This window comes from Triturus cristatus, chromosome 11 (assembly GCF_964204655.1).
Source record: "Triturus cristatus chromosome 11, aTriCri1.1, whole genome shotgun sequence".
NCBI lineage: Eukaryota > Metazoa > Chordata > Amphibia > Caudata > Salamandridae > Triturus > Triturus cristatus.
The window spans coordinates 620,861,536-620,874,967 of NC_140594.1; the positions used below are offsets into that span (position 1 = coordinate 620,861,536).

Consider the following 13,432-nt stretch of genomic DNA (forward strand, 5'->3'; position numbering starts at 1 on the left):
AAAGACTGGTCCCGTTCATGGTGAGTTGGCAACTTACAACGTAGGGCCGGTGAAAGAGAGGCCTATTTGGGGATCCCTTCATAAAAATGTTGGAGAACTGTGTCACTAAGTTTTCATCCCTGGACAAAGCCCAGCATTCAATGAAGATGGTGTTTGGCTACAAAAATGTTGAAGGGGGTGGTGGAAGCAGGGGACGCTCAGCAGGCTTCCCAGCCTCCCAATGAGGTCAAGGCCTCAAAAGTGGCATTTAGTGGCAGATTCAGGAAAAGTTTAATTAATTCGCTTTCATTTGTCATATCAAACCTCGTTCCCACTACAGTTTAATAATCAGTGCTTTCATATATAGATGGAGAAACTGCCATGCTGGTGGGTCTGTCAGAATGTTCTCTTCTCGATGCGAGGTGCCGACGGAGTTTTAAGTAAAGATTACCTGTTTTTACCAACCAAAATTGAAAGGGAGGCAGGGGTATTCCTCCAAAATGAGCAAGAGATAACACGGGACACCGTAGTTATTCAAACAATCATGGTCTTTCAGGGGGGCGTGGCTAGCCAGCCAAGATGGCGGACGCACTCTGAGGTGCCCCGTCCACCGACTCAGGAATCCTTCAATTATCCTGCACTGCTAATGGCCATTCGCATTGACTTCAGCGCCTCATCGGATGCCTTATGTCATAGTGATCATGCCGGTGTGCCCTAATCGATTCTTGATACCCGTTTGATGGCGGGACGCCTATTCGTAACACCGTGATGCGAGGGGTGTGGCCTGAAGCCGAGACTCGACTCCAGACCTAGGAACTGCAGCAACGGCACAACTGCTGAAGGAAGGGGAGCAGATCGTGCCTGAGCACCAACTATAGCCGATACATGCCTTCCATCTCTGAAGAACTGTGTGGCAAGCTACGAGTAAACGGCGCTGCGTATGGCTGTGGGAGCCGGGGAGGCCGTGCGCGGCTCATAGTGAATTATGGTGAGACCAGTGGATGTGCGATCCTACCTGAAGCCTCACAAGCGCCGCCGCAGCTGAATGCAGACTCCGAAGACTGTCACGGTAGGCGGACTCGCAGCACTGCAGCCGATGTAACGCGAGGCACGGTTCAGCCAGATCATACGTTGTGGCCGCCTGGGGGCTGCAGTCTCCCTGCACCCTGAGTGGAGACGCGCTGAGGCCGTGATGGGCCGCTGGGGAGACTGTGGCTGGGAGGCAGCAGAGTGAATTTCGGCGGGCAGGGCAGCCGCCTTTGGATTCTACCACGAGCTAGTGGCCTGCTGTGGATATCTTGATATGCTGTGTAGGGGCTGGGGCCTGTTGACACACTTGGTGATGCACTAAACTGCACACAGCCTATACTACAAGGCAATTGTACCCGAGACCCCCATGGAGGCGACCTGATTGTAGTCCACGATCTGTATGTTCTGGTGAGGACTAGTGCTCTTATCACCATCAGAAGCCGCGGAGAGGGGAGAGCATCGAAGCATAGGAGTTGCACTTGCGTGCTGCTGCGCATACATTGCAGCGCAGGAGCTAGCAATTACCGCGCATTGCCCCTGGTGATTCCCTGGGTGAGGCAGAGAGAGCATGGACTGCTCCCTATTTGCCTGCCCTCATGCGCAACACACTGGCCAGTGGTGTGCGCTTATGGCATGTGTCAAAACCAGTCGCCACATATATAAACGCACCTGCAAGACCCCCACTGTTGGCAGCGCACTATCAACATTCTGTGCAGCTCGTGAACTACACATAGTGGCCGATTCGTGATTGGTAAGCCTCGAGTGGGATCATCTGTCACCCGTACGGAACCGGCACTGATACCATGACGCCAACCCGGCCACTTGGAGACCTGAGGGCAGTTGGGCGAAAATTGATTCTGTACTTCAAGCAGTAACCAGCATGGGTGAAACACTTACGAAGACTAGAGCGTCACTAGAAAACCGCATAGACAAAGTCACGTCTGACTTCACGCTCTGACATGCGGATCACAAGAAATTGGCTGGAAAAGTAACCGAGCTGGCAGCGGAAACAGCAACAATTGCTCTGATCACCAAGGATCTCTCCATGGAGGTGGGTGAACTGAAGGCACAAGTACAGTCCCTGGAGCGCAAGGTGGACGATGCCGGTGGACGATGCGAAGGTCGCTTCCGCAGAAACAATGTCAGAATGGTGAGACTACCGGAAGGTGTGAAGGGCAGATATGCCCCCACATACACGGAGGCCTGGCTGAATTCCTTGATGCCAGAGGACTCACTCTCTTTGTACTTTGCAGTAGAGCGAGCGCATAGAGTACCATCAGGCCGACCGATACCGGGAGCTAGACCACGTCCTTTCCTTTTCCGGCTCCTTAACTACAGGGATAGAGGTGCAGTCCTCCGTGAAACCAGAAAGATGGAAACAGTTAACGTGGACAACTCTCAGGTCCTGTTCTTTCCGGACTATGCCTCGGGGATACAGAGGCAGCTTAATAAATTTTTCATGGTAAAGAAGCGTATGCGGGACCTGAAGATAAAGTATTCCCTCATATTCCCAGCTCGTCTACGAATGGTTGCAGATGAGCCCACTCATTTTTTCAACGACGTCAGTGAAGCATGGGAAAGGCTTGAGTCTGCGGGCTATCAGACTCCACCAAGCCAGAGGGGAAACAATGCGGAACAAGAATCCGTAGAGAACACAGAAGACGTCAAGGAACACATTCAGGAGAACCACCAAGCGACCTGGCGACTGCTCCCAACCCAGAGCAGGCACTGCAGGAACGGCAGGGCGTTTTGAGAGGAGTGGCACGCATGAGAGATCGGTGCCCCAGCAAAGACACTGATGCTTTTTTGGAACATTCATCCAGCGAGAGTGGCTCTTTGGTGGTGTGGCGGGTGGGCGAGGATTCGCAGCCACTTCCCGTGGTGACTCCACAGACTGCTGATGACATGATGTGATGGACTGCCTGGACTCTAGACATCCTATACTTATGTAATTGGGTCAGCATGCACAAGCACAGGAGGGTGACATACACACGATTCATGAGACACCCTGGCCTATGCAGCTGTACATTGCGCTAACACGCGCCCGCTCGTCTATGCCCAGTGCTGACTACCAGTTGACCACTCCCTTATGGAAACCGAGCCAAAGCGTGTGTTAACACCATTGTATAAAGAGTCCATAATATTGTAGCACCCACTGCGTGCCAAACTCTGATACCCATCTCCCCGCCCCTAGTATGTTTAACTCAGCGCACGTTGCAGTTAGTTGCCATATGGCATTGTTCTTAGTTTGGGCAGATACCTGTTGTCCCTCTGCTCTTTATCAGTTTAGCCACACATGGCTTCCCGTTTTCACAACTCCTCGACATAAAATGCACACAAACACCCGAGCACTGAAGATACATCATGCACTTGCCCTAGACATGCCAGGCGACCGTCCGTGGTCAAGCACGCCACGATACACGCATGCAGTGCCACTCTATCTCTGCTATGTATGTCACACACTTTATTTATTTAATTGAGTTTTAGATAGCGCTGGCTAGATCCGGAGGTATCAGAGCGCTTTACAAGAGGATCAGAGTTACAGGTTACAAGTTACATTTGTTACAAGAGCAAAATCAAATATAGGAAAAAAGAAAGCAAAGTTACGGAAATTCGTCAGGGGAGGGGGAGGGAAGGGAGAAAAACAGGGAGACGGAGAGAAACTATGCCCAATGTTGGGCTGAGTAGCTGACAGCCGAGGTGATGAACCAGGGCAGATCTCCTCTATAGCTGAACCGAGCAGCTCCACCAGGCATCGGACAAAGTGCTCGGACTCCGCGGTCAGGATAATGGTCAGGTGCAATCAGAGAATGTCATAATAAAGAGGGGGAGTTGGAGAGATGAGATACCACAGTCCGAACAAAATCCAGACGCCATCTTGAGGTCAGGCACTGTCCTGAGAGGACTCTGTAAGGAATATTCCGGCTGAGAATTAACTGTGTAGGGGGACTCCAGGCACCTCCATACTGATGCCGCTCCACCACTTCCCAGGGGGTGTTCCTACTTCTTCAAAAGAAACAATCCTGTGCCCCCCCCCCAACACTGGGGACCAGGTTCAGCACCTGCAAAATCCAAAGCCGGCACCCATTCCCACAGTTGCACCTCTCGATAACTCGTAACTTAGCCCGCTGTGCAGGGGGAACATGGTCTCGTTCTCCTCTCATTGTTGTTACTGCCTCTGGTCAGGGAAATCCGCTGGGGGGGGTGTCTCAAGGACTCTCACAAGTATTCAGCAAAACGTTATGGTATTGGCAGCCATGTGAAGGTCAGGCAAAATCTCTGGTTGATCTCAACACACTAGCGTGGCCCAGATCACCGAGATTCAGGTTGCCCCCAACACCCATTGGGTCACTATGTCCCGTTAGGAGGCCTCCCCTGCTCACCGCTTAATAAGGGGTCCGCTTCTCTTGCTGCCTTCCATTGCCCTACAGCATCGCGGCTCTAATCTCCAGGCAGCTCACTCTTCAACACTTCTAGCTGCACTCCACCTGCCTCAATTGAGGGGGTATTGAAGAGGGGATGGGTCCCCTGTACCTCCCAGGCTGTAAGGGTAGGAGACCCCGCTGCTCAGCATTGTCTGTGCACTTCGCGGGTGGTGGCGGCCATTTTGTTGAGCTCCGCGATCGCAGCTTCGGGCCCCGGCGATCTTAGGCGTGGCACTCTGCCGTTCGCACACCACTTCAGCGGGAGTCAAGGAGAGGGGGTGGGCTCCCCTGCACCCGTCCGGCCGCACCGGGGGGGGGCTACCAACCCTTAGCGAGCTCTCCCCGAGCAGCTAGTGGCGGCCGTCATTTTATGCAAGTCCCTCGCTGCACTCCCGGACTCCGGATCCTCTCACCGGGGCGTCTGCTCGGTTCCACGGGACCCCCGCTCCTGCTCTAGAGGGTCCACATCAGGTCGGGAGTCCGTGGCTGAGAGTTGGAGAGCTGTGAAGGCACGTATGCGCTCAGGAATGCGGCGCGGACCGGGAGCCGAGGTAATAGACACGTCTACCCGGCCATCTTGCCCCACAATGCACACTAATATAATTGCTTGGAACATCAGGGGGCTGCACACCGTCCCGTAGATACGATGTCTACGCTTATCTCAAGCGGCATAAAGCCCATTTGGCATTCCTGCAGGAGACCCACATCGCCAAGCCAGAGACAGGGAAGCTGCAGTAGCGCTGGAGGGGGCAGATATTAGCAACGGGATACTCCTCTTTTGCTAGGGGGGCTCTGATCTGGGTCAGACCGGGAACGCAGTTTATGCCAGAGGTAACCGAAATTGACCCACATGGTAGATATGTCCTCTCCAAAGGGTGCCTAAATGGAAAGCCGTTGCTGCTGGGTTCCATCTATACCACAAACACTAGTCAGAAAAAGTTTTGGCAGACACTGACAGGTCAACTCTCGCGCTGGTGAGATGTTCCCTGGTTACAGGGCGGGGACTTCAATGCAGTTCTTGATACCACGCTAGCAACATCTAACGCTCGAGGGCTGGGGGCATGGATGCATCATTGGGGATTTCTGGATGTCTGGAGATCACTCAACCCGCTGACACGCATGTATTTCCACTATTCTGCATGCTCGTATTGACCGCTTCATTGCAGATCGACTGATACTTACCCAGTGCATAGGTGTGGACTACCTGGGCAAAACGCACTCAGATCATAACCCACATATAATGAGCCTGCACGGGGAGGAAACGGGGCTCACTACGCGTGTATGGAGGCTGCAGCCTCTGGCACTGGAGGACCCCCAATTTAGAGAAGCAGTTGGCATGACGATAAACACGTATTATGCAGAGAATACAGGCTCGGTGGCTGACACGGGGCTGCTATGGGATGCGGGCAAAGCCACGATCTGAGGTCACAGTCTGGGTCTGAGTTGGTGCGTACGAAAACAGCTAGACAATGAAATAACGCACATAGAAAATAAATTGTCGAGGTTGGAAGCTGAATTAGAGCGAGGCGTAGACACTCAGCATGAAATAGAAACACAAAAGTAGAAACATGCAGAAATATTAGAGGGCCTGTGTTGTTTAAATTATGCCTCTCATGCAGCACGTACGCACGCAGCAGCAGACAGAGCAGGTAGGCTACTCTTGCGTATGATCAAACAGGAACAGACACAAGTGCCCATACTGTGTTTGCAATCAGCAAATAGGCGCATTCTCACTACACAACATGATATACATGTGGAACTTACGACACACAACACTGCAGTGTACCGCTCGGCACATACTGCAAGGCCCCCAGATATGGACACCTTTCTTACTCCACTGACCTTGCCACAAATTACTGATGAACAACTTGATGAGCTGAATGAGCTGTTAACACTGCTAGAAGTCCAAGTGGCGATAAGCTCATGGGCCACAGGCAAATCACCGGGACCTGGCGGTTTCCCGACCGAATATTACAAAGCTTACCGACAAGATTTAGCACCGCAACTTCTCAGGGTGTTTCATGAGGCACGGGAGGCGGGCGCCCTGCCTGACACCCTACGGGAATCTCTCCTGATATGGCTACTGCAGCCAAATAGAAATGCGGAGCGAATTATCTCCTACCGTCTGCTGGCGCTTCTAAATACTGACTACAACGTGTTGGCAAAATTTCTAGCTTGCAGACTGGCTCCGCTGATCTTGTCACTGGTCCATTCTGACAAAAACGGATTTCTACCCACGTGCAGCATGTCACTGAATCTACGCCGCTTCTTTAGGGTGGCACACTACTACGGAACAGCTTGGGAGTCCTCAGGATGCATAGTGCTAGATCTGGAGAAGGCGTTTGACACCCTGGAGTGGGGCTTATTATTCGCCGCACTACGCAAATATGATTTGGGTGATGAGTTCCTGAGTCGGGTTCGATTACTTTATACCCAACCGAAGGCCAGGGTCAAGACAGGCCCATACCTATCCGACCGGATTCCTATTGAGCGGGGCACCAGGCAGGGTTGCCCGCTGTCACCGCTTCTATTTGCGCTGGCCATCGAGCACCTGGCTGCTTCGCTGCGCAAAACGCAAGAGGAGTGGGGACTCCCATTAGGTGATGGCCTGCACGGAGTGTCGTTGTATGCAGACGACCTGCTAATATACCAAAAAGACGTTAGACTGACTTGCATGGTTGTGGAGCAAACACTGTTAGAGTTTGGGGCCGTTTCAGGACTACGGGTGAACTGGTATAAGTCATGCCTGTACCCCTTTGTAGCCACCATTCCGAACCCATGCCTGACCATTGATGGTAGACCAGTACATTGGCAACTGTCGACATTTCGGTATTTAGGTGTACAAATCTACAGAGACCAGACAGACCTCCACAATGGCAATCTATTGCGTGCTATCACTGCAGTGCGTGCGCAGATGGCCTTTTGGAGCACACTGCCATTAACAGTTATGAGCCAAATCGGACTGATAAAAATTATGATGCTTCAGCGCCTTTTATATTATTTTGTAATCTTAGGCCGGCGCTGTTCAAAAACCTAGAAGCAGACCTGAGGAAGTTTATCTGGGGCACATCGCGCAGTAGAGTGGCCATGGCTAAAATGTACCCCTCAGCAACTTGCGGAGGCCTTTCATTGCCACATATGGAGCAATACTACCTTACTGCTCAACTCCAATGGGTGGCACGATGGTTGAGCGCACACCAACTGGAGGACTTGGCGACTCAGGCACCGGCTCTCACTCATTCACAAGTGGTTGAGTTATTCCATCCCAGCAGGAAGGGCAGGCCGCCAGCCCAGCTAATGCTTGATGTGGCCCATTATTGCTATTGCCACAGCCTGCAGCTTACGCGCAGCGTGATCTCATTTGAACTGTCCCTCCCCATTGTGGGCACACCCAGCACTGCGCTGTTACGGGAGTTGAGTTGGCGCAATGGGCGGAGGCTGGCGTTCTGACAGTCGGGGACTTATTCCATGAAGGTTAACTATTACCTTTTGAGATGCTGGCGGAGGACTCGGGTCTGCCGCTGGGCCAATTTTTACTGCATGCAGCAGTGGTACGCACGCTGCAACTTACATGGGGCAACATTGCACAGGAACCGCCCACGCATCTAGTTGTACAGTATTTGCACGAACTAGGCACAGGCCGACATCTTGTCAAATGATTTGCGGGGGCACTGAGAACGCACTTGGGGCAACAATTGAACTCATTACGTACTAATTAGGAGGCAGACATGCAGCATCTTTGCACTGAGCGTGAATGGTTGGCCATCCTCGAGGGTCCCACCCGAATACCACAGAAAGCAAGATTCCGGCTCATCCAGTACTACATAGTACACAAAGCCTACCTAACACCAACCAAAATCAATACATATTTTAATCATGCTGATGGGCTGTCCGAGATGTGGTGAAGTAGGGGCTGACTTGCTTCATATGGTCTGGTCCTGCCCGGTACTGCAGCAGTACTGGAAAACGGTCACTGTGACCCTGACGCAGTACACGGAGCGTGCGCTGAGTTGGACCTGGGAGTTATGCATATTGGGATTATACAACAGGTCTAAGAAACACAAAGTGACGTCCCGTTATATAGACCTGGGTCTCATAGTGACCAAGAGGCTGATCACGAGACGCTGGAAGTCACCTGACCCCCCGCAGAGAGGGCCTGGTTCCCATCGCTACTCTGCTGGGCATAAGCCGAGAGCATAGCGCTGCGTCGTGAGGATGCGATAGGCAAACGTAAACAGCCACTTGCAGGGTGCTGGGATGCAATCCTAGCTGATTTTCGCACTATATGGCAGAACCAGGCTGACGAGCCCACTCTTTCACCTGACTGAACTGTGGACCAGACCGGGGAGGCATAACTAGGTCACAAGACCCACATTTCTGACCTGTCTAGAAGCAAGTATACGGAGACGGATGCAAAACCCTTCACTGACTGTTGTCCAAGCCAGATAGTGCAGTGGATAGCATACAATCATGGCATAGTAAGCATACGGTAAGATAGAGTGCAATACGATCAAAACAGGCCCAAGTGCTGCGTGCAAGCAAGCAAATAGAATTTGCAGTTACTAAAAATTGGAAGTGCATTGTGGTATTATGTTTAACAAATTATAATGTCAAACGCAGGAGTCAATGTGAGGATACAGTTGGCTATATTTATGTTGTGTTGCAAACAGTTTATTTCTCTATCCCCTAGGCTGAAAATTTTGCACTAAGAGAAAACACCAGTTACGTTTATGATGTATTGATGTCTAATCTAGATGCGCTTTCCTCGAAAACTGATGCAGGTGAAATACTGGTGTCAAATTACAAATATTTTGTAATAGTATTGCCTGAAGTGTGCTGATACAATGCAAAATTGAAAATCAATAAAAACACATGAGGTCTGAAGAACGATCATTCAACGTGGCCCATGCCCCTTATGTTTTCTGTGGAAGAAAGTTCCCTCATCGACCAGGAAGTAGAAGCATTGTGAAGAAAAGGAGCAGTGATACTTACAACCCTTTATTCAAATGGCTTCTGAGCAATTTCTTTCTCATAGAAAAGAAAGACCTCAAACTTTGGGCATTCAACAAGTAGTCTGTGCACCGCCATTTCAAAATTGAGGGAATATCTCTTCATGTTGTCATTTTGCTCCCAAACCGAATGGATCATGAGAATGAACCTGAATGTTGCCTATCTGACGGTGCCGAATTTCGCAGTGCACCAGGTGGTTTCTAAAGTTCGTCTAAAGAGCCCAAGGTTACGAATTTGGGTCACTCTCTTTTTGCCTGTCATAAGTTTCTTGGTTTCTCAATGACCCTGAAACTTCCTTAGAAGAAAACAAACACCAGCAAAGAACTGAAAGCAGCTCTTCTCTTTCGAGAATGAAGATATCCCTAAGACAACTAGCCAAAGTGGTGGGGCTACTGGCCTCGTATCTTTCCAGATTCCCTCCGTTATCAAGCTCTTCAAAAACTTGTAGCTTCTCATCTAAGGAAAGACCTCCACTATTCGGAGAAGAGTAAGCTATTGCAGTACACTAGAACAGTAATCTGATTGCAATTGGAGCACACAGAGGCTTGGAATGCCAGTAACATTTTTGACTCATCCACAGACCTGGGCATAGATTCAGATGCAAGACCTTAACCTGGAGGCTCAATCTGGGGATATTACCACAGGAGGTTAGTGGTCCGAGCAATAACCCGATCTGCATTTCAATATCTTGGAACTCCAGGTGGAAACCTTAGCAGTGCAGTGAATGACATAGGACAAAGTATCTTGTTCTGTTCTATTAAAGGTGGATAATGTATCTGCATTCCAGTACATCAGTTAATTAGGAGGAATGAGTTCCTCAGAGCTGGATTGTATACCTGGAAAGCATAACCTGGAAGTAGATCGGAACTTAAGGTTTCTGCATGAATGCTGGAAGGTGTTGAGTTCTTAATGAACAGCTGTTACCCTTGGGATGAGACCTCTTTGCCTCCAGCCTAAATAATCAACTGCTGCTGTAATACAACTGGAGACTAGATCAACTGATCAAGGCTAGTGATGCCTTTTCCCAGGATTGGGGTAAGACTTGCAAATATGCTTTTGCACCTTTTACAATTATCGTGAGGTTTCCTGGGCAGGTGAGGAGTCAAAAGGTGGCTGTGGTCATATGGACATCGTATTGGATATCACAAGTTTGGTTTCCAGTTCTTCTGGAACTTTCGTAGGATTCTCCAATACCTCTTCCCTATCATCAAAACATTTTGCTGGACAGTCTGAGGAATTCAAACCAGATAGTCCGGGAAAGATCACTTCACCTAATGGCATGGAAGTTTACAGAAGACACTGGGAAGTCTCAGGACTTTCACTTCAAAATTCTGATTACATTAGGAAGGCCTGGGCAGAGGCTATTTTCAAACATTACCGATTGTCATGGAGAAGATTATCTCACTGATGGGAAGGATGGAATTTAGATTCCATGGCGGAAGGAGGCTGTTAATATCTAAAACTTCCTCTCAAATTAGGGTTAACACCCTTGGATATGTTGACTATTAAGGGACTTTCACTTAGCATTGGCCCCAGAACATAAGCATTCTAAACTATAAGATGTGAAGGTGATTATAAAGCTTTTTGTGTCATGGTAGGATCATCTTTTTATTGAGTAGGGACCTTTCAGCCAAACTGGAAATGTTACTGTGTCTCATTGTGTACACGAGAGTGTTGCCCAAATTCTAAACCTTATAGAAAAGATGTATAATTCGGGTGGTGTAACTTTTTTGGGTATCCTAGAGAGCCAAATAAAATATAAGAATTGTATTTATATCTGTCTTTTCTTGATAATCCAGCTGTGATCTTATAAGCAGCTTTACAACATACAGAAAAATGACTGGAGAGTTCTGACCTCCAGGGAGGCGATAATTCCCGATATCCATTCAGAAGCTCTTATAACAACGTATCATCCCAAAATATTGCAAAATGGGTATGTTGAACCATAAATGAAGCGGATAGATGTTACTTTTTGGGGCTCATTCTGCAAGAGAGGCCAAGGCTTTCTCTCAAGGTGGACACCTAGAGTATATCCTAAATGCACCTCATAGGTCGACTGAATCTACTTTTGAAAAGGCCTATTTCAAGTAAGTGATGGGGTGGCATCATTAGTTTTCAGTAAGCTTTGAACATGCAATCCTAACCACCTGATCTGACACAGAATTTTACATTTCCTAGAAATTGTGAAGGACAGTTTCAATTTTATTAAGGACATAGAGGCAAGGATTTCCCCACAAAATTATTGTAATCTGCAATCCAATCCCAGGGATACAATGAAAAGATGGTACAAACGTTGAGCATAAGTGTCTTTATTGATGACAGAATGAAAACATATAAATGTGAAATGAAGTGATGGCCACATTTTGTTATGTGATATATAACAATGACTGTTAAATGGTTAATGTACAAATCAGGAGGTAGCAGATTTGAACAGCTCCCACCACCAGTCCCTTCTAGATAGTCACCCCCCACTTGGAGAGTGGATGGCTGTTTGCTATGCTGAAATCCTGAGATTGCATTGTTCAATATTTGCCTGTAACTGAGGGACAAAGGCCTCAATATTCTGAGGTGGAAAGGCTACAGATGAGTTAAAACATGTTTTTTTATATTGCTGTCTAGAATGGGCTTTATCGCTAATGTGTACAAGCAACACATTCAGAAAGTCAAAACATTTACTGAACATGTCTACAGTATCGTAATCAAAGCAAAACCAAAGGGGATGATGGATGGAGTGTTGAACATTGCAAGCACTCACCCCCAGTCAACTGATCTGGGTTTAATCCATCATCATTCTTTAGCTCACTGTGCCACCCATGGGAACAATCCAGCCCGAACTGCCAAACCATGTCTTCCCTGGACCGGAAACAAGCATCCTTGGGACCGGTTTCTGGCTAATCAGCTTGGCAGTTCGGGCTGGACTGTTCCCATGAGGCACAGGGTCAGACTGATTTGCATATGGACAGGTCTGAACTGGGGTAGCGGAGTGGCTAAAGAATGATGATGGATTAAACCCAGATCAGTTGACTGGGGGTGAGTGCTTGCAATGTTCAACACTCCGTCCATCATCCCCTTTGGTTTTGCTCTGTTCGCCCTAAGTTGGCAGTTTATGCCCAGATGTGGGTCCCTTGCTCACTTTGCCACTGGATTCAAGCTAGCCTGGCTGATGACGGCTGAGTAGTCAGAAACCGGTCCCAGGATGCTTGTTTCTGGTCCAGGGAAGACATGGCTTGGCAGTTCGGGCTGGACTGTTCCCATGAGGCACAGGGTCAGACTGATTTGCATATGACCATGTCTGAACTGGGGTGGCGGAGTGAGCTAAAGAATGATGATGGATTAAACCCAGATCAGTTGACTGGGGGTGACTGCTTGCAATGTTCAACACTCCGTCCATCATCCCCTTTGATTTCGCTTAGTTCGCCCTAAGTTGGCAGGGTATGCCCAGACGTGGGTCCCTTGCTCACTTTGCCACTGGATTCAAGCTAGCCTGGCTGATGACGGCAGATTAGCCAGAAACCGGTCCCAGGATGCTTGTTTCCGGTCCAGGGAAGACATGGCTTGGCAGTTCGGGCTGGACTGTTCCCATGAGGCACAGGGTCAGACTGATTTGCATATGGCCATGTCTGAAATGGGGTGGCGGAGTGAGCTAAAGAATGATGATGGATTAAACCCAGATCAGTTGACTGGGGGTGAGTGCTTGCAATGTTCAACACTCCGTCCATCATCCCCTTTGGTTTTGCTACAGTATCATAATCACCAAATGGAATATTACATATAAATGACAACCACACAGACAATCTAATTTTAACAAAATCCTTCTGAAACTACAGGTACTATTCTTTTGAACAATAAATAAACAAAAAAAAAACTACTGAATACTAGCAGATATCTAAAATGCAACAGACAACATTTCACATGAAGGCTATAATATTCGAGACGTGAGATTACATTTAAACAAATCTCTACAAATGTAAAATAGAGTTGCACCTCCT

General features: G+C 48.9%; 1 protein-coding gene across 2 annotated transcripts in view; it reads right to left on the reverse strand.

Moving 5' to 3' along the window:
• The window catches only part of LOC146785172 (phosphatidylethanolamine-binding protein 4-like), a 263,014-nt gene that overhangs the window by 175,233 nt on the left and 74,349 nt on the right, over positions 1-13,432 (reverse strand). The gene's annotated exons all lie outside the window — the stretch shown is intronic.